Source organism: Lynx canadensis, chromosome A1 (assembly GCF_007474595.2).
Source record: "Lynx canadensis isolate LIC74 chromosome A1, mLynCan4.pri.v2, whole genome shotgun sequence".
Classification (NCBI taxonomy): domain Eukaryota; kingdom Metazoa; phylum Chordata; class Mammalia; order Carnivora; family Felidae; genus Lynx; species Lynx canadensis.
The window spans coordinates 165,674,831-165,696,177 of record NC_044303.2 but is presented as its reverse complement, the minus strand read 5'-3'; the positions used below and the strand labels follow the sequence as shown (position 1 = coordinate 165,696,177).

At 35.5% G+C, this 21,347-nt stretch overlaps 1 pseudogene; it reads right to left on the bottom strand.

Moving 5' to 3' along the window:
* LOC115520128 overlaps window positions 1-21,111 on the bottom strand; it is a 101,886-nt pseudogene extending 80,775 nt beyond the window's left edge.
* Between the last annotated feature and the right edge of the window lie 236 nt (window positions 21,112-21,347).

Below are 21,347 nucleotides of genomic sequence, written 5' to 3'. Positions count from 1 at the left end.
CAAACATAAAAGAAGAAAAATTGATAATGGACTTCATCAAAATGAAGAACTTCTAAACAAAAGACACCATTAAGAAAATCAAAAGTCAGGCCATGAATAGAGAGAAAATACTTACTATGCATAAATCAGTCAGAGGATTTTTTTTTAAGTTTACTTATTTATTTTGAGACAGAGAGAGAGAGAGAGAGAGAGAGACAGCAAGCATGGCAGAGGCAGAATGTGAGGGAGAGAGAGAATCCCAAGCAGGCTTGGCACTATCAGCTCAAAGTATGACATGGGGCTTGATCCCACAAACCATGATATGGTGACCAAAGCTGAGATCAAGAGTCAGACACTTGAGCAACTGAGTCACTCATGTGCTCCACAGTCAGAGGATTTGTAACCTGAATATATACTGTGTTCTTAAAACACAATAGGCGGGGTGGGGGGGGGGCACCTGGGTGGCTCAGTCAGTTAAGCGTCAGACTTCGGCCCAGGACACGATCTCGCAGTTTGTGAGTTCGAGCCCCCCATCGGGCTTTGTGTTGACAGCTCAGAGCCTGGAGCCTGCTTCAGATTCTGTGTCTCCCTCTCTCTGCCCCTCCCCTGCTCATGCTCTGTCTCTCTCTGTCTCAAAAATAAATAAAACATTAAAAATATTTTTTTCAAAAACACAATAGGAAGACAAATAAGCCAATTTGAATAGTGGACAAAACCCTTGAAAGACGAAAAGAAGATATACAAATGACCAATGGTCACATCATTGCTCCATAGAATTAGTGTTCAACTAATTGCAAGTTAGAACCACATAAGATAATTCTACATGAGTGTGCATGCACATGCAAATGCACATATACATGCACGCAAACACAAACACACACAAACTAGAATGACTACATTTTTAAAAATTCTGAATATACTAAGTATTGGAGAGCTCATAAAATGACTAGAACTCTCAAAAACTGGGTAGAATGTAAAATATCATTATAACTTTGGAAAACTGGCAGTTTCTTTAGTTGCGTATACACCTTCCATATAGATTAGCCATCTGTTCCAAGTATGTATCCAAGATTAATTAAAGTATATGTGAACCTAAAGACTTATACATCAATTTCTTCAGCGGTTTCATTTACAATATCCCAAAGTTGTAAATAACCCAAATATTCATCAATAAGGAAATAAATAAACAAAATATGGTATAATAGAATACCAGTCATCTAAAAAGGAATGACATATTAATATATACATCATGGAGGAACCTCAACATCACATTTCACTCATCATTGTGATGAATGAAAAATCAGATACAAGGACCACATACTATAGAATTCTGTTTATACAAAAATTCTTAAAAAGGCAAAATATTCTATATAACAAAAAAGCATATCGGCTGTTGCTGAGGTCTGAGTGGGTGGAGAAATGAACAGCAACTGGCCCAGGGGGACCCTTTTGAGAGTGATGGAAATGTTCAGTACTGTGACTGTGGCTGTGGATTCTGGTATGTCTATTTCTGTCAAAACTCATGAAATTAAACAGTGTAAATGGCTATATTTTATTTTATGTTACTATAAAATTAGATGGTCAATATCTGCATTTACACGTGACGTAAAGGGGTGATGATAAATCCTTGCTGCTCTTAAAGAGTCCTGATGTGTTGGGGAATATGTGAGACTTGACATGTCACCCTATATTTTATGGTGTGGTTGTGATGCATGTACAAAACAAAATATTTTGGAACGTGCACAGACTTTGAAATCAGCGAGATGTACATTTCAGTTTTATTTGGATAAGTTACTTTTTAGACCTTGGAAGCCTCAATTTCCACACCTATAAAACAGAGGTAGGTTGTACTAGCATATTGTAAGATAACTTTAGGTCAAACAGAGCTCAATTTGAATCCTTAAACTGTTATTAGCCTGTGCAAATTTCTCCATCTTTTTCTTTCTTCAAATTAAAAATGGCCATAACACTCAGCCATAAAATTGGTCTGAGGATTTATTGAGCTGGCAAATGAAAAGTAACTAATAAAATGTCTGGCATATTACAAGAGCTCAATAAATTAGTTTTCCTCTTCCCTTTTTGGTAATATCAAGAGAGCTAAAATACGATATGAAGCAGTTGGCAAGATGTTAGCATTGGAAAGAGATTTAGTGTAGACAAACTTATTTTCATATTTTGAAATAATAACAGCTAAGGCTTCAATTGTTGAATCTTAATTTACTTTCCTCATTTACCCAAAGGTTTGAAGGGCAGACTTCAAACAGACATTCTTTAAGACCAAATATTTAAGTAAAGTTTACCTGAAATACCTAAACCTTTGAAAATATCTCAGAGGGGAATTCCATTCCTAGCAGTATGACAGAAAGATACCCAGGAGGTACTTCTTACTAGAATAATACTTGATCCTAGATAATTTACAACAAATACACTTCTAAGGCACTGTTGTAAGCAAAGGAAATGTCCAAGGATAAATACAAATAAAAATAAGTCAGCAAGGTAAAACTGACACTTGAAAACTAGTGCACACAGAAATTAGACTGCATTCAGGAAAATGGCAATATCATATTGGAAATGGAAAAACTAGCCTGCTATTCTCTACCAAAGAGACAGAAGGTGGACCCTGAAATTGTCCCATGTGTCTATAAATATTTAGGAGAATTAGAATAGGTTCACTTGGTAACTTCCCCTGGATTCTGAAACAGAATTTCCAAATCCTCTCAAAAGAAAGGCACCACAATTTGATTCCTTAACGATGCAAGAGAGAGGTCCAACAAAGCTCAAAAGTTGGCTCTAGTGAAAAGGCTAATAAGAAAGAAAATCTTCTCGAAAGACTGACAAAAGAGAGAAAGAGCATGCAATGAAATCATATTGGAAAAGAGGACAAACTAAAGAAAAAAAGAAAAGTTAATGAGAGTATTATGAAAACATCAATGTCAGTAAAGATTAACATGTTACAATTAAATGGGAAAATGCTTTTTAATAGATAATTTAATAAAACTAATTAAAAAGAAGTCATGAGGTGGGGACGCCTGGGTGACTCAGTTGGTTGAGTGTCTATCTGACTCTCGATTTCAGCTCAGGTCATGATCTCAGAGTCATGGGATTTAGCCCCATGTCACTTAAGATTCTCTCTCTCTCTCTCTCTCCCTCTGTCCCTATCCCCTACTCTCATGCATTCTCTTTCTCTAAAATAAAAAAAAAATTAAGATAAAATTTTTTTAAAATGTCATGGGAATAAAAGGTACAGTATAGGGAATATAGTCAATGGTATTGTAATATCATTGCACGGTGACAGATGGTAATTACACTTGTGATGAGCATAGTGTAATATATAAAAATGTAAAATCACTGTTACACATCTGAAATTAGCATAACATCATGTAACTATACTCAAATAAAAAAGTAAAAATTAAAATTAAAAATATAAAAAAGAAATGTAAAATTTCTATAATCACTGTATAAATGGAGTCTGTGATTTAAAATTTCTTACAAAGAAGAAACCAGGCCCAGATGGTTTTACAGGTAGGTTCAAGCAAAAGTTCAAGTAAGTTATAATTACAACCTTAAGCAAGTTCTTAAACAGAATAGAATAGAGGAAGGGAAGCCAACTTAGTTAATAAGTCCTATATTACCTTGATATCAAAATCAAACAAGGACCTTGAGATGCAAAAATCTAAAACACAATATTAGCAACAACATATAAAAAAATAGGGATATATCCTAGGAATGCATAGTGGCTTCACATTATAAAATTCATAAGTATAATTTATCTCATTAACAGGTTATGAAGGAAAAATCTAAACTCTCATTTGAATAGAATCAGAAAAAAATGCATGGGGGCACCTGGGTGGCTCAGGTCATGATCTCACGGTTTGTGACTTCAATCCCCGCGTAGGGCTCTGTGCTGACAGCTCAGAGCCTGGAGCCTGCTTCAGATTCTGTGCCTCCTTCTCTCTCTGCCCCTCCCCCACTTGTGTTCTGTTTCTCTCTATCTCAAAAATAAATAAATGTAAAATAAAAAAACACACATGACAAAATTTACAAACCATAAATTTATCATCCCCTAGCAAACTAGGGATAGGAGGAAACTTTCTTAACTTCCTAAATTCTATCAACACTCAGCAAATATGATTTCTTCTGTGAAAATGCAGAATTATTTCTTTAGATCAACATCAAGACAAAGACGACTATTATAGCAGGCTCTTTGTAAATATGCACTAGAGATCTTTGAGAGGAAAAAGTCAGACTCTTATTATTAATGAATTATATGGCTATTTATATAATGCCCCCTAAAATTTATTCATAGACAAATTATATTTATTAGAGTTGTTTAAGAATTTAGCAAGGTTGGGGCGCCTGGGTGGCGCAGTCGGTTAAGCGTCCGACTTCAGCCAGGTCACGATCTCGCGGTCCGGGAGTTCGAGCCCCGCGTCAGGCTCTGGGCTGATGGCTCAGAGCCTGGAGCCTGTTTCCGATTCTGTGTCTCCCTCTCTCTCTGCCCCTCCCCCGTTCATGCTCTGTCTCTCTCTGTCCCAAAAATAAATAAACGTTGAAAAAAACAAATTAAAAAAAAAAAAAAAGAATTTAGCAAGGTTGTAAATATTGGCATAAACAGCAAACTGAAATTTTATTTATCAGTAAAAATAGTTACAAAACATTTAAAACAATATTTAATAACAGAACTATAAGGTATCAAGGGCTGTAGTAAACAAAATATATACAAAAACTTTGAAGATAAAATGTGAAACATACTGAAAGATGTTAAAAGATCTAAATGAGTGAGGTAATACACCCTTTAGAAGACAGGTATAGTCCATACCACAAAGATTGATCTATTGAATCCATACATTTACAGCTAAACCACATAGTTTTTTAAAGGAAATTAACAATAATGATGTTGATACAACTGGATATCCAAATAGAACAAAAAATTAAAATGTAATCCATACAGCAAGCATCCACAATAACCCATTTAATACAGACTAAATATTTCAATTTGAAAAAGAAAAAAGTTAATTCCTAGAAATGCAGAACAGTATTTTTATATCTGTATGTTAGGGAATGATCTGTAATGCTGAAGCTTATTTGTTGATGCACAGGCTTACCAATGTTCATTTCATTATTAAGAACATGAGATGTATGTGTATCTGTATTACCCCCATTTTCATGTATTTTATATATCAAATATGTCATAGTGATTTGCTCAGCTATCCCACAGGAATCCCTTACATTATTCTTACATTATTCTAGAATTTAACATTTCCAAAAATGCTACAGAATTTTAAAAGGCAAGTACAAAAAGTGAAGCAAAATAAATAATGAACCGGTAATAATTTCTATTTTCTAGAGAAATTTAAATTTAGAGTTTAAGTTCAAGCAAGCTTTATTTCATCAATTTTTAAAATTCTCATTCACTACATTTTTCACACTGATTTTGCACCTTGACTTCAGATGCTGAGTTTCTATTTACTTTTCAGTATGCCGTGTTCAGCTGATGTCCAATCCTGCTGATGTCTCTAGGCTAATAGATACAACATTTGGCACATGGACATCAATACACACAAAGCACACTGCCAGCACCAGCAGCTTGCACAATCTGTGCTTGGAAATTTACATTGATCATAATTACCGCTCCACCTGTATTAAATAAAGCTCTTCTAACCTTAGGAACAAAAGTGGCTTCCCAAAGTATCAGTAGTAGCACAGTAAGTACATGTAAAGAAATGGGGAACAACAAAGTACCTTTCAACATATAATTTAGTGTAATCACATCACCTTGTTGCTTTTTTTTTAATAGAGCAAACATGTCTATTTGCATATTAGGGATTTTTGTGTGTTTATCAAAATGTTATGATCTGTACCTTGGGTGAGTCTGTAAAGAGATTATCTGCAGTATCTCAATGATTTCTAGGATCCATAGTTATTCAAATAGTCCTCATTTATTGAAGGTATCTTCATTTCCAATAGTCAGGGTGCTATGTATAACAGATACGAAACCGCCTGATGTGTCTCTGAGTATGCTCCTTAAATAGAGAAAGGAAATAAGCAGAAGCTACCTGTCTTGCTTTGCTGAGTAGAGATTCAAGGATAACTTATCAAAAATGGTAAGAAAGATTCAAATCTAGCCAACCTTTTATTGATTTTTCAGTGCTACTTGTGAAAGGATATATTCCTAAATATCAGTAGTCTCTTGGATGGAACTCTGTGCACATTTTCTCACTGACATCTTGGTAGATTATTCTTATTAAGAAAAATTGGGGATGGGGCACCTGGGTGGCTCGGTTAAGTGTCTGACTTGGACTCAGGTCATGATCTCATGGTTTGTGGGTTTGAGCCCACATTGGACTCTGTGCTGACAGCTCAGAGCCTGAAACCTGCTTCGGATTCTGTGTCTCCCTCTCTCTGTGCCTCTCCGCTACTTGTGCTCTGTCTTCCTCCATCTCTCAAAAATGAATAAATATAATAAAAAAATTAAGAAAAGAAAAATTAGGGGTGCCTGGGTGGCTGATTCAGTTAATTGTCTGACTCTTGATTTTGGCTCAGGTCCTGATCTCACAGTTCATGGGTTTGAGCCCCATGTCAGGCTTGCTGCTGTCAGCTCTGAGCCTGATTCAGATCTTCTTTCCCCCCTCTCTGCCCCTCTGCTGCTCGCTTGCTCTCTCTCTCTCTCAAAAATAAAAATAAACTTGAAAGAAAGAAAGAAAGAAAGAAAGAAAGAAAGGAAGAAAGAAAGAAAGAAAAGAAAGAAAAGAAAAGAAAAGAAAAGAAAAGAAAAGAAAAGAAAAGAAAAGAAAAGAAAAATCAAGGTGTTAGAATTCATGGTGACACAATGCCTTTCTTCTACCTTACCTACATTTTCTGGCTTTGCAGTAGACCAGAGAATAGCCAGATAATACAGGGAATATAAGAATATAAAACTAGAAAACAAGGCAAAAATAAAATAAAATAATGAAATATAGTGAAGTTATTAAATAATAAAAACTTAATTTTAAGATGTGATAACAGAAAATGATAAGCCAGTTTGAGGACTTCATTTTAATTCCACAATTTTCTATGCTTTCTAGGCTCTGAGCATCCAAACCTCTGTTTATACTGCACTTCTAGAGCTCTCCTCTCTGTCCTCCCCCACTCTCTACTTCACATGACCTATCTATTGATATAAATATCTCTGAACTCTGTGATCACTTCACTGACCACAGTCCCCATCAACAATTCATAATGGCTTTAGTGCCCTCCCTTTGGGTCCTATAGCACTATATTTACCATCACATACACCATCATTTATTAAGTAGTTTGATATTACAATGTAATGTCTGTTTTCCCAAGTAGGTGGTAAGCTCCCTTAAAACACCGAACAGCTTGTTCATTACTTTTTCTCTTGTGGTCATAATACCTGATACATAATAGAACTCATTAGTTCATTATATTTCTCCAAAGTAATGCATAAAATTGTAGCCTTTTCTATACTACCTGACATGAAGGTTTATTGCTTAAAAGTAAAAGGTAGATTTTGTTGATAGTCTTATCTTTATAATGCTTTGGACAGAGAGGAGACATTCTTCATTATGAGTTACATCTCTAGAAAAAGTATTCAAAGTCAAATAGATTAAGACTTAAACACAGTGATATCACTGGGATCTGTATTCATAACAAGTACCCTATTCCCAAACTTTTACAAAAATGAGCAGACACATCAAGTACTTATATGATTAATTAGCAGTCATACAAATTTATCTACTCTCATCAAGGCAGGGGAAGAGATTTAGAGGACAAATTGTCTTTGAAGAAAGTAATTTAAAGGTCCCAGCAGGAATTGCCAGGTCAGGGGGAGAAAAATATAGAAATCATGAGTTTGGGTATTGCTAATCTCATCTATCTTTCTACACTGACTATGGTTGAGATCTCAACCTCTTTTTTCTCATAAGAGAAACAATAAGCATAATTCAAATAATATTTAATACGATACGGACTCATTTTCACATAACGATCTTCTTTAATATGTATCCCTATTTTCTGGAACAAATCATAATATGAGGTATTTTATCATGGAGGTTGTGGAATTCATAGAATTTCTTGGTGGAACGTCAACAGGTGCCGTGAGGGCAATTTTGTGGAGACTTACAGTCATTTGGTTTTTTAAATAAAATTACCTGTCTCTCATAAATGATTTTTCCTATGTTATTTCCTCAGAATTAGTTGGGTGACATGTCATGTTCTCACTACCTGTCGTATCACAAAGAACAGGACTGATGCAGTTGGAATGCTCTCTGTTAGGGTGAATCACTGAAAGTTGAGGTCTTTGTGTATTTGGTTTCAAAGTGAAAAATTCATGAACTAAAACATTAAAATGTTCTACAGGAAGGTTCTATACATTTTTATATTCATAAGAAATTTTTACGTAGCCAGAATAATAAAAATAAAATATGCCATTGAATTTTGGGCCCTAACATACCATTATTTCTTTCTCAGACAATGAGGTACAAAGCTTATAATTCCATTTACTGCCTTTCATTTTCAAACTCCTACTGCTAAAAAGCAATCAAGCAAACAATGCAGGTAGAACTGGCATTATAGACATTATTAGTCTTTTCTTGGCAGAGGCACTTTACTTCCAATCTAACAGGAAATACCGCTGGAGCCACTTAGTTTGGTCAAGAATACAAGTTTTTCTAGTGTATTAAATGTCCTAAAGATTAGATTTTTTCAAAAGCAATTTTTGTTTGTTTGTTCAGATGAAAACACTTGAAATACAGTTACTACCAATAGTAAACCATAAAACTCTTCGGTCAGACAAAAAGGAAATAACTTATTTATCACATTGTTTAACATTGCTATCTTCAGCCTAGGCAATGTCTTTCATTCTGAAAGAACCCCAAATACTTCATACAATTTCCATAATACACAAACAACATTATGATATATAGATATCCATTGTACAGAAAAGAAAACTGTAACAATTTAGTTTACTGTAATCAGGCTCAGAAGATTTAAATAGAGAAAATAAAACTTGTCTCAAAGGAATTGTAAGAAATTTACTGAGGAAAATAGTAATTAATGATGCTGAACTCAAGCCAATACCTTAAGTTATCCAGATAAAAATGTTCTGAATTCTTCATTGCTTCCCTAGTTATCCTTTCCTTCATTATATACACCAGATATGCACATTCCTAGCTATCTTTTCCAGTGTTAGAGCTAAATTACACATGTAAACTTTGTAGTTGGCCATGAACTTCTCATTTATGCAGAAACAACTTTGCAGTTATTTGTTACACAAACCTATTGAGAGTGTACTAGCCTGCTGGCTTGTGTGAACATTTTGTTGAACAGCTGCTCTGGCTTTAAAATTTGGACTTTCCAAGTGCTGTCTGAAATACCAACAGGAAATGTAGAAGGTACAGTAAAGAATGTTTGCTTATATGCCATCATTTCTAACTTAAAATTCATATTTCTTTCTTTCTAAATTAAGGGAACACTAGTGAAAGATACCTGGAAACTTTTGGCTTCATAACATTTTTTAAAATGTTTATTTATTTATTTTGAGAGAGAGAAAGGGAGAGGGAGAGTGCTAGTGAGTGCTGCTAGTGAGGGGCAGAAAGAGAGGAAAAGACAGACTTCCAAGCAGGCTCTGCCCTGTCAGCACAGACCCCTATGCGAGGCTCCAATTGTGAGATCATGACCTAAGCCAAAATCAAGACTTGGATGTTTAACCGACTGAGACACCTGGATGTCCCATGGCTTCATAACCTTTAAAACTGCATGGGGTACCCAGGTGGCTCAGTGGATTAAGCAACTGACTCTTGGTTTCGGCTCAGGTCATGATGTCACAGTTCGCGAAGTCAAGCCCCGCATCGGGTCATGCATTGACAGGGTGGAGTCTGCTTGGGATTCTCTCTCTCTCCCTCTGTCTCTGCTCCTCCTATATGCTCTCTCTCTCTCTCTCTCTCTCTCTCTCTCTCTCTCTCAAAAATAAATAATTTTAAAAACTGTATTAAAGTATGCATATGTGTGTATATATATATGTATATGTATACACCTTCTATATCTGTATAAGTGTATAAGTACACAGATATCTCAGCAGTAAAAATTGGGGACATAGTAACAACTATAAACAAGAAAGAATGTAAATTATTAAAATAAAATAATAAAAGCTACAAATTAGTAAGATACTTCAGGAGAGCACACTGTGAGAATATTCATACAAAAGGATGTTGTTGGGAGTTTTCTTTTTTGAATCATGAATAATTGTATAACCTAAAAGTTTCTGAAATAGGGTTTGTTTAAAGAAGTAGTGCTGATTTACAGGAAATAATATGTTGTACATCTAAACAATGGGAAATTACATAACCATTACAAGCAATATTGTAGGAAAAATTTCTACACTGAATTATGCAATGGATGAGTAAGTTACAAAGAAGAATTTTCAATACGATGTGTATAATGGCATGAAAATACTGTGTGTGACACACACACAGAGAATATGTGTGTGAAGACACAGTGTATTTAATTACAGCTTTGTAATAACAAAATCACCCTCCAATTTCAGTGGTTTATTATAATATTTGTTTCTCGTTTATATTATGTGGCAGCTGCTGTGGGCTGGTTGCTGTAGCTCTATTACATTTCTGTGGCTGCGTAACAAATTAACACCACTGTAGTGTCTTAATCAACTCATTTATCATCTCACAGTTCTCTGGAGTCAGAAGTCCAAGGGAACTCAACTGGGTTCTCTGCTTATGGGTTCCCAAGGCTCAAGTCAAGTCTTTGCCAGTTGGAGTTTTCATCTGTAAATTGAAGTAAATAATCTTCCTCCAACTTCATTCATTTTTCATATAATTCAGTGGCTCAAAGTCATAGATATGAAGCCCTCTTTTTTTTTTGCAAGCTGTCAGCGTTTTTCTTTCAAAGTGTCAGGGACCTCTCACCAACTAGAGGCTGCTCTTAGGTCCTTGCCCTGCTGCCTTTTTCGCCTCAATGATAGTGAATCTTCCTTATATTGAGTTTCTCTCATGCTTTCAATATCTCAGATTTCTTCTTCTACTGTGTCAGAAAAACTCTGCTGTGAAAGGGCTCACATGATTAGTTAACCCCAACTGGATAACCTCCCTGTTTTAAAGTCAACTGATTAGAAACCTCAATTACATCCTCAAAATCCCTTTTGGCTTGTACCAGAATATAATCATGAGAACAACATCAGGAGGTCATGGGGACCATCTTAGAATTTTCCATAGCACAAGCTCTCTTCCATTTTTTTCTCATTCCAGGATTCAGGGACCTCACTGAAGGAGCAGCCCCAATATGAAACATTTCTTCCTAGTTGAAGAGAGAAAAAGAAGGACAGCAGGCAAAAACACACAATGTTTCAATAGCTTTTGCTCAGACAAGGTGAATATCATGTACCTTCCATGCCATGAGCCAAAGTGAGTCACAGGAACCAAGACAAAGTCAATGAGCAAGGATGTATACTTTGCCACAGGAGGAACACAGATGACATGGCAACTTGACTTAAATAGGCAGGAGGGTAGGATAATACTTGGGAACAGTAATTCCCAAGGTAATCTCCCAAGGGAGAGAATCCCAGAAATATTCTTACTAAAATGGCACAATGTTTAGTCTTGGATGAGATAAACATGATTTTTTATTTTTTTATTATGTGTTCCTATATTATTTATATTTTTCAGAAATTGGTGACTTTTTATAACTGAGAAAAAGAAAAGCACACTATTTTGAAATAATATAAAGTATAAGTCACAGAGTTAGGAATTTTTCAAATCTGCTTTGCAGATGAGGAAAGTGAGTCCAGGGGAAGCTGTGCCCTTTTCGTTGGTTACAAGTAGGCTCTATTTTTATTTATTTAAAAAAAAATATATTAATGGTTATTTAATTTTGAGAGAGAGAGACAGAGCACGAGCAGGGGAGGAGGAGAGAGAGAGAGGGAGACACAAAATCTGAAGCAGGCTCCAGGCTCTAAGCAGTCAGCAGAGAGCGCGATGTGGGGCTCGAACTCTAGAGTAGTGAGATCATGACCTGAGCTGAAGCCGGACCCTCACCCAACTGAGCTACCCAGGCACTCCTAATAAGTAGGCTTTATGAACTGTGTTTTGTTTCTAAAGTATTTTAAAATATGTTTTTAAATTTAATCTTTGATTAATCTTACATAAGAATTGTTATTACCTATATTTTCTTTATAGGAAGAAATAAGGTTCAGAGATTTTTAATGAAATTTCCATGACCAGAATTAGAAAACAGGTATTTTATACTGGATTATATGCCCTTCTGAAATGCTATCATGTTTCTCACTTACATACAAATTAGTAAGAATATCTCAGAGCACCTGGGTCGGTTAAGTGTCAGGCTCTTGATTTCAGCTCAGGTCATGATCTCACGGTTCATGGGATCAACATGCACTGACAGCTGTCTCTCTCTATCCCTCCCCACTCATGCACATGTGCTCTTGCTTGCTCTCTCTCTCTCTCTTTCAAATAAATTTAAAAATCCCCAATTAATAATAATATCTAATATTTATGGGCACTTACCACATTCTGGGCACTGCACTAAGTATTCACAGTGTTCAATGGAAACTCTTCTTTTTCTTCCTGTATTTGTACATCACTCTTAGAATACACCATATCAGTCCAGTAATAAATAAGGAGAGGGGCACCTGGGTGGCTTAGTCGGTTAAGCATCCGACTTTGGCTTAGGTCATGATCTAGTGGTTCATGAGTTCAAGCTCATTGTTGGACTCTGTGCTCATAGCTCAGAGCCTGGAGCCTGCTTTGGCTTCTGTGTCCCCCTCTCTCTCTCTGCCCCTCCCCTGCTCATGCTCTGTCTCTGTCTCTCAAAAACAAATAAACTTAAAAAAAATTTTAAATAAATAAAGAGAAGAAATAACTAAAGTGCTCAACTGTAAACAACATTTTTCTCAGCACTTCAACTACAATTTGAGTAAAAGGAGGCAACAATATCAAAATATAAGCATCAGTGTGTTATGCATTAACAGAGGTGCTATGTCCTCATGCTGTACCCTCTACCATTTTGCAACTCTCTTTAATCTATACTCGGCAATCCATTGAAACATTGGCAAGAAACTCAAATTAGATTATGCTTTGTGGATGCCCACCTTCTCCCTTTGGAGGTGCTAAAGACCTATCTTTCTTATATACTCCATTATCAATTCAGTCCCACATTCATGACACTTCTTTCAAAACATAATTCTTCATAAGTATGTATTCTCACTAACTTCTTCCTGAAAGTGGAATGATACAGGGCTAAAACTAAGGTAAGAAGTGGGGATTTTTCAAATGTGCTTTATAGATGAGGAAAGTGAGTCCAGGAGAAGCTGTGCCCTTTTCATTTGTTATAAGTATACTGCTATAAGTAGGATTAATAAACTACATTTTGTTTCTAAAATATTTTTAAAATATATTTTTAAATTTAATCTTTGATTAATCTTATACAAGAATTGTTACCACCTATGTTTTATTGATATGAGAAAATGAAGATCAGAGATTTTTAATGAAACTTCATGACCAGAATTGGAAACCAGGCTTTTTAGACTATGGAATATATGTGTACCCTTTTGAAATGCTAGACTACTACTTACATACAAATTAATAGGAACATCCAATATTTATGGACACTTACTAAATTCCAGACTAGGCTGACGAAGGAGTGTGTGTGTGTGTGTGTGTGTGTGTGAGAGAGAGAGAGAGAGAGAGAGAGAGAGAGACTATTTATTGTTTGTAGAACAAAGAAAGGATGTTTTCACCTATTTAAATTAAGCTGGCTTGGAGGAAACTAGGTAGCAGATATTACAGTTAGTAAGAAACCAAAATATCCTTCAGAGAGCCAGATTTTAGATGAAGTGCTTCAGAAAATGGAATGAATCAGCTGGTCAGTAGTGACAAAATGCCTCTTTAACATGACACATAGGTCCTGCTAGGATGTTCCACCTGGTCCTAATTTTCTCCTTGTCCCTCGCTTCCACACCAACTAACTTAAACATCTTTATATCCTGGAAAAAAATCAAGGTCCCAGCTTCTATTCAGGGTTCCTTTCTGTGGTAGAGATAATACTTCTAATTGTGTTTGTCATCTCTCTTAATACAATTTATTCATTCAAAAAGAAACAAATATTTATGAAGTTAATGCTGAATATATGGTGCTATTATCCTCTTCCTCTGATAACATTTAGCCTCTCCTCAACCACCCTTACAGTCTTTCAAGAATGTAGACGGACAGAATGTATTGGGATCTGAGGCCATTTTTCTTGACCTATTTACTCCTAATGGTTGAAGGAAACGTAAAAGATTCAATTTTGGAATACACAAGTTTCATTTCTAGAAAAGTATTTTGTTTTCAAGCATTTATTTTCACCTATATCAGAATAAAAAACAGAAACCAAAAATCTTTAGCAAACATGACAAAAAATAACATTATTCTTGCATTTTTCCTTTTTTGTTCTTTGGAGAGCAATTACTATAGGATAGAAAGCCATGAGAGCATCTGGCTCCTTGGCAGGTCCCAGATACAACTGGCAACCCAGAGACACTGAACGGCTGGCAGATGGTTCAGATGCTATAGATGAGCTTCCTGTCTCAAGTCATCTACAACTGCCCCCATTCTTTACATCGAATGCATTCAAGTTTCAGTATATATACACTGAATATTTATTGTATATATAAAATGGAGACACATGAACAAGTTTTTCCTTACTTCCTTCTAATAATGTAACTAATTTCAGTTGCCTGTAATCTTCGTTATTTCCATACTTTAAAATATTTTTAAAGTAGAGTGTCTTTGTGAGAAGCTAGATTTTATTGTATGCCCATAGCAATGACACCTAGAGGAAAGGTTGTAGTCTTTGTCCATAGTCATCACGGTGACTGATGCATTTTGTTTGCCTCAGAGTAAGATTCTGAATGTTTTAAGACAGCACTTTCCAAAAAAATGCTATGTTTCATATTCCTCTAAAGACCATGGATTTGTTTTTTCTAATAAGTAATTTAGATTCCAAATCCCTGGACCAAGATGATTGTGACCTTCTTGCATGTATGCCATGTGGAAATCACCACAGGAACAGACTGCTGAACCAAAGGCAAACAAACAGAGCTGGATTGTTGCCTCGTCATAAATCTGAACTTGCGGTCAGTGGGCAACTGCCAAGTCATGGTGCGTTCTCAGACAGCATTCGCAGTGAGCAGCTGAGACGAGAAGATGGCATACTCTAAATATTATTCAAAGTTTAAATGCATTAGAATCAATAATATTTAAAGATACTCTAAAATAAATCACCTTATATAAAAATTATAATTAAAACACACTGAAAATTCTTTAAAAAAACCATTTGTTTTATTTTGCCATGGAGAATTAAAAATTCTAGTTTATAGTTACTTTTCACTAAATGTATTGATTTTATACCATTTCTTATCAATTTAATTCAGAAATCATTTCTGTGGCATCAGGATTTCTTTTCTATTTACTACCTCAAAAACCACGATTTTGCAGCTGGACTTTAAACATGTATCTTCTCTTGTTTCTGGTGTCAGAAATGACCCATTAGAAGTGGCTCTGCCTATATTAAAATCACGGTGTATTTTACTTTTAGCTTTAAACAAAGTCTTGAGTAAAGGTTTTAATCTTACTAAATATGCCAATCAGCTATTTCCATGTAAGAGCTTCTATTTGGGGAAATAAAAATACAACTTGTCTACATAAATTCAACATTTGAGTATATATTATCCTAAACTATCCAGTAGATTGTGAATCTACTTCACTGAATGGAGACATCAAAAATTAGGTAGTCATCAGATTAGTTAGCTCAGTGATTCTCAATTTTAGTGGAACATCACATGCATGGTAATTGACTTAATTTTGAAGCATTTCACTCCATTACTGTTATGGTAATTCATGAGATTGTGGATTTTGTTTTGTTTTGTTCATGTCTTATCTCCAGGACAGAGAACAGCAGCTGGCACACAGGTGTTCAGTAAACAAAGTCTTTAAAGTAAAGTCTTATTAGGTAAATGCAAGGTTGGTAATTTGTTTACATATTTTTGTACAAATTTTTAAAATTCAGAGTAAGATTTTTTTTAATTATCATGAAGAGTTATGATGTGTCATACCTAAAATTTTAAGGCAGAACTGGAGATAGCCCAAGAAAAAGTACAAGCCTGGGATAGAAATTGAGAACAAGGAAATAGTGTTGGCAATACTCAGATTCCAGGAAAAGGGCAGAACAGTATCATTTTAGTCTTAGCAATTTAGAGCTATAGCTTCTCCCTTTGAAGACATAACCTGATAGCATAGTAAAAGAAAAAAAAAAAAAAAACTTCCACTGGACATATTATCCTCCTTCTAATTCAGTGTTGACCAAAGGGAGGTATCATTATGGGTGACATGTGAGATAGTATTATGGATGACATTGCCAGAACAGACTCTTGTGGCTTACTGTTAATTTCAGGTGGGGTCTTCCAGCCTGCACAAAAGAAGAAAAACCTTTATGGAACTGGTTTCATCTCTGGGTTCCACAAATTTATAAAGGTCTCTAAGTGATATAGGAACCAAGCATTTCTCGCATTTACTTTTATGGTTATCCACTATGGACAGTTAATGGGAATAACTGTCTATTCTGCTTCTTAAACCAAGGAAAGACATATTTTAAAAGTTGTGTCAACTTATATCAGAATTAAAAAAAAAAACAGAAACCCAAACTGTTTAACATATATAACAAGAATAACATTATTATTGCATTTTTACTTTTTTGTTCTTTGGAGAGCAATTAAATTCTTCTCAGGAAAATAGAAACTATGTGAGGTATTTAAACAGGGAGCTTAATTTAGATAATTGGTTGAAAAGTATTGATTATAAGACCAGCAAAAGCAAATAGGAACAATACTATAACTTAGCAATCACAAATTCTGGAAGCAGCTAAAACCCATGTGGTTAGATGAACAAGGTTTGGGGATAATCCAAACTTAAGAGACATGGGGGAAGAGCACCTGGGAGCTTACTCAGGTCTGTAAGAAGAGGCCAGTGACCAGTTACGTCCAGCACCCCAGGAATTGAGACAAGAATAATGACAAAGCTAGAGGTTTAGGCCTCTAGGAAGAGACTGCCATTAAGCTGGTGCAGGTGGTTGAAGATTAAAACCAACTGCTTTTTCTGAGAATGAAGTCCTGTTGATGAAAGCAAAGCCAAATGGAAACAAGGAAACAGGAAGAAGTAAGTCTCTTCATTTCACTTCTGACTGTAAGTCAACCTCCAGTATCCCTCATTGGAAGAATCTAATAGGAAGCCAGCTAATTCAAAGAAAATTAGATTAGAGTTACAGCAACAACACAACATCACAAAACAGAGTGTAGATGAATGAATTTGGGGCTTAAGACACTAGCTTAATAACTGGCACAACGTTGGAAACATACACCTAGCATTTCCTTCTACTTGTCTTGGGAACAAACCTAAAAAAAGGAGAACAAAATAACCCCATTTGCAAAGAAATAACAAGTAAACAAATAACCACATAGATGGAAAGTTTCCCCAAATCTCTGATTTCAGTAGAAAAGGAGAGATTTTGATTTTATTTGAAGTTCCCAGAAATATCTGACAAGGTAAGATGAAGGATGACCAAAACATTTATTTGCAACATTGGCAAATTCCCTAGAACTGAAAAAATAGGCATGGAGGAATTGAATGAGGAAATTACTCAGACCACGTTTACATTAATCAAAACAACCAGGTGTCTAGAAGAGTAGTGTGAGTGATGAGGTGAGACTTGAATCATGAATAATGCTGTACATCTGCCTCTATCTATGGAGGGGAGTAGTAAATACTTAACAAAAACAAACAAACAAAAAACACATGCTCTCCCTGGGAATGAGGATATGGTCTTGCCCTTATGGATTGGATATAAATGGATCCCTCTTGGAAAAGGTTCACCTGATTCAGATGAGCAACCAAAAAGGAACCAGCACAGGATATTTACCAAAAATTGGGGGGGGGGGAAGAGACAAGAAATGCATGGAACATGAATATTTTCATAAGAAAAAGTGATTTCATTAAACAAACAGAACTTGTGATCACTTATATTAATATGAAGATAAAATAAGATTTGAAGCAATATAATTTATAAAAAGGCCATCAAGCAAAGATATAGGACTCAGAAAGTTCAGGAAAAAAGGAAAGGAAAAAAATAATACTGTTTTAGAAATGCAGGTATATTTGAAGTTCCTGGATAAAATCAAATGGCTGAAAATGAAGTAAGAGATTTAGATGATAGACAACAGAAAAGAAGAGAGCAAAATGAAATAGAAATGCATGAGGTCAAAAGTATTAGACTGGGGTGCCTCGGTGGCTCAGTTGGTTAAGTGTTGAGCTATGGATTTTGGCTCAGGTCATTATCTCACGGTTCATGAGATGGAGCCCCTCATCAGGATCTGTGCTGAGTGTGGAGCCTGTTTGGGATTCTCTTTCTCCCTCTCTACTGAATACAGTCAAAATTCCAAAATGCACATCATTGGTTTGTCAAAAGAAGCTAAACTAATTGAGCAGAAGTTAATGAATGTAATTCCAATATTTTTTTGTAATTCCAATGTAATTCCAACTGGAAATATTTCCAAAAGGAAAAGATGATTTAGATTCACAGATTGAAAAGGCATACTATGGCCTGAGTAAATTAAGCTCAGATGGTCAGTACTAGGATACATACGCACAAAGTTACTTATTTTCAAAGAATTCTGCTTGTTTGGTTAAAAAGACAAGAAAATCATGTTACATAAGAGTAAAAGAACAAGATGGCTTATGTTATTTTAGAGCAACATTCAATGATACAATATAGTGGAGCAATTCCAAGTAAATATCCAAAAAAGAAAGCATATGCCAAGTACTGTATGCCCAGTTATCTTTAGTTCTAATATAGTATCAACAAGTCTTTGTGAAGATACTAGAATTCAGAAATAGTTGTTACTATGAGCTCATCTCAAAGAATTTAAATCATCATTTTTATAACTTCCAAATAATTTGAGGTAGACATGGTTTGTATTTTATTCAAAAATTAAGGCTTAATGCAGGTTATAATTTCTTATCTAGCTAAGTTAAAAGAGGAAGGGGAAATATAAATTAGTAAACTGTTTACATCTTACAGATGAGGGTTATAGATAAATGGATACATGAAATAAAGGGATTTTAAATATACTTAATAATAAAATATTTAAATATTAAAGTAATATCTTAAATAGCATGGAGGGGCAGATGGAGAGGAAAGGTGAGGGACAGTAACTTTCATTTTTGTCATTAGAAAGGATTCAGGGGCACCTGGGTGGCTCAGCTGGTTAAGTGTCAGACTCTTGATTTCAGCTTGGGTCATGATCTCACAGTGAGTGAGTTCCATCCTCACATCAGGCTCTGCGCTGACAGCACAGATCCAGCTTGAGATTCTTCCTCTCTTTCCCCCTCTGTCTCCCTCTCTCTCTCTCTCTGCCCCTTGCCTGCTTGTGCTCATTCTCTCTTAAAATAAATAAACATTTAATTAAAAAAAGAGAAAGTATTCAATAAATACTGCAAAAAGCAATATAGGAGTCAGGTGTGTGAAGTTATGGCTGTATATATAAATACAAGAAATAATTACAAACATTCAACTTAGGAGAATATATATGCATGCATGTACTTATAGGAAAACACACTAGTAAAATTTTCTGGGCCATGAAAATATAAGGACATGTGACAGGCCAAAGAACACAGGTAGATGACCTATTAATAAATGCAAATAGGGGGCGCCTGAGTGGCTCAGTCGGTTGAGCGACCAACTTTGGCTCAGGTCATGCATGATCTCACGGTTTGTGAGTTCGAGCCCCGCGTTGGGCTCTGTGCTGACAGCTCAGAGCTTGGAGCCTGCTTCTGATTCTGTGTCTCCCCCTCTCTCTGCTGCTCCCCTGCTCATGCTCTGTATCTGTCTCAGAAATAAATAAATAAACATTAAAAAAATTTAAAAAATATATGCAAATAGATTTTAAAATCAGTAAAAGAAAAATTCATCTTAGATAATACTATTCCTACCATACTAAACTTCTATGGTCCTAAAAATGTGACACCTACTGTTTTAAGTGCTATACTTCATCTGATCCTCATTTAAAAAAAAAAAAAAAAAGAATCAGGTGACCAAACAAAAACCAAGCAAAGAAAAACATTTGATGAGGTGTTATGTTACTTCTGTTTTTACAGATGAAGACTGAGGCACAGTGAGGTTACGAGAAAATTGCACAGTCATGTAGCAAACGAGTGGCAGAGAAGAGGCAAATAGGCAGCACCAAGGCAGCATATAAAAGTCTTTCTTTCTATAAATTCCAAAGTCTTTTGTTTTTATTTTTAATATTAGAATGCATTAATTCAACTTTTGTCAGTGTTCAGTTTTGTAATTTTACATTAAACACGGATATTTGTATGGACATGAACTTAATATATTACTTTCTGTGTCCACCTTATGGATACCATGGTTTTAATGCAATTACACTGAATTTTTAAGATTTCTAATATATTTTGGATATACAAAGTTGTTTTAACAAAATAATCTTCTAATACTAGAGATTATGGAAATAAAATTGTGCAAGCTTGAGTTTGATTTAAATAAAAACATTTTGGAAAAATGTGATAATAATATATTTATAATAGAGTACATTTTCTTAACCAATAAGCTACATTATCTTTCATAACATAAAATCCCAATCTGGCCTTTGTGCATGTCACACCTATAAGCAATTCATTTTTTTTTAATAAATAAAAAAAAATACTATGTCTTATGGGATACATGCAGGAAAATAATGCTAGAAGTCATGATCTTACTCAATTGAAGACAAGACTGAGTTTAGAAAAGAAATTACATGAGATAAAGAATTACACATTAATGTGCTTATTTAAATGCTGATTTTCATTAATTGTGTTCACCAGTTTTAAATGTAGTGGCTATTAAGTTGTATAAACTTATGATGAAATCATTACATTGAAGACAAAGGGAAGTGCTGGCCACATCAGGGTGGGTGCAGATGTACTGCAGGTATCTCTGTGACCCAGAGATGCTCACCCTTTCATGTTGTGAAGCATCCTGGTCCCGCTGGGCTTCTGAGGCCCAGCCAGGGCCCGGCATTGCCCCTCCTTTCCCCAGGAACATAAGAGCCCCGGCTTAGGAAAAAATTCTCTATTTGTGGGGCGCCTGGGTGGCGCAGTCGGTTAAGCGTCCGACTTCAGCCAGGTCACGATCTCGCGGTCTGTGAGTTCGAGCCCCGCGTCGGTCTCTGGGCTGATGGCTCAGAGCCTGGAGTCTGTTTCCGATTCTGTGTCTCCCTCTCTCTCTGCCCCTCCCCCGTTCATGCTCTGTCTCTC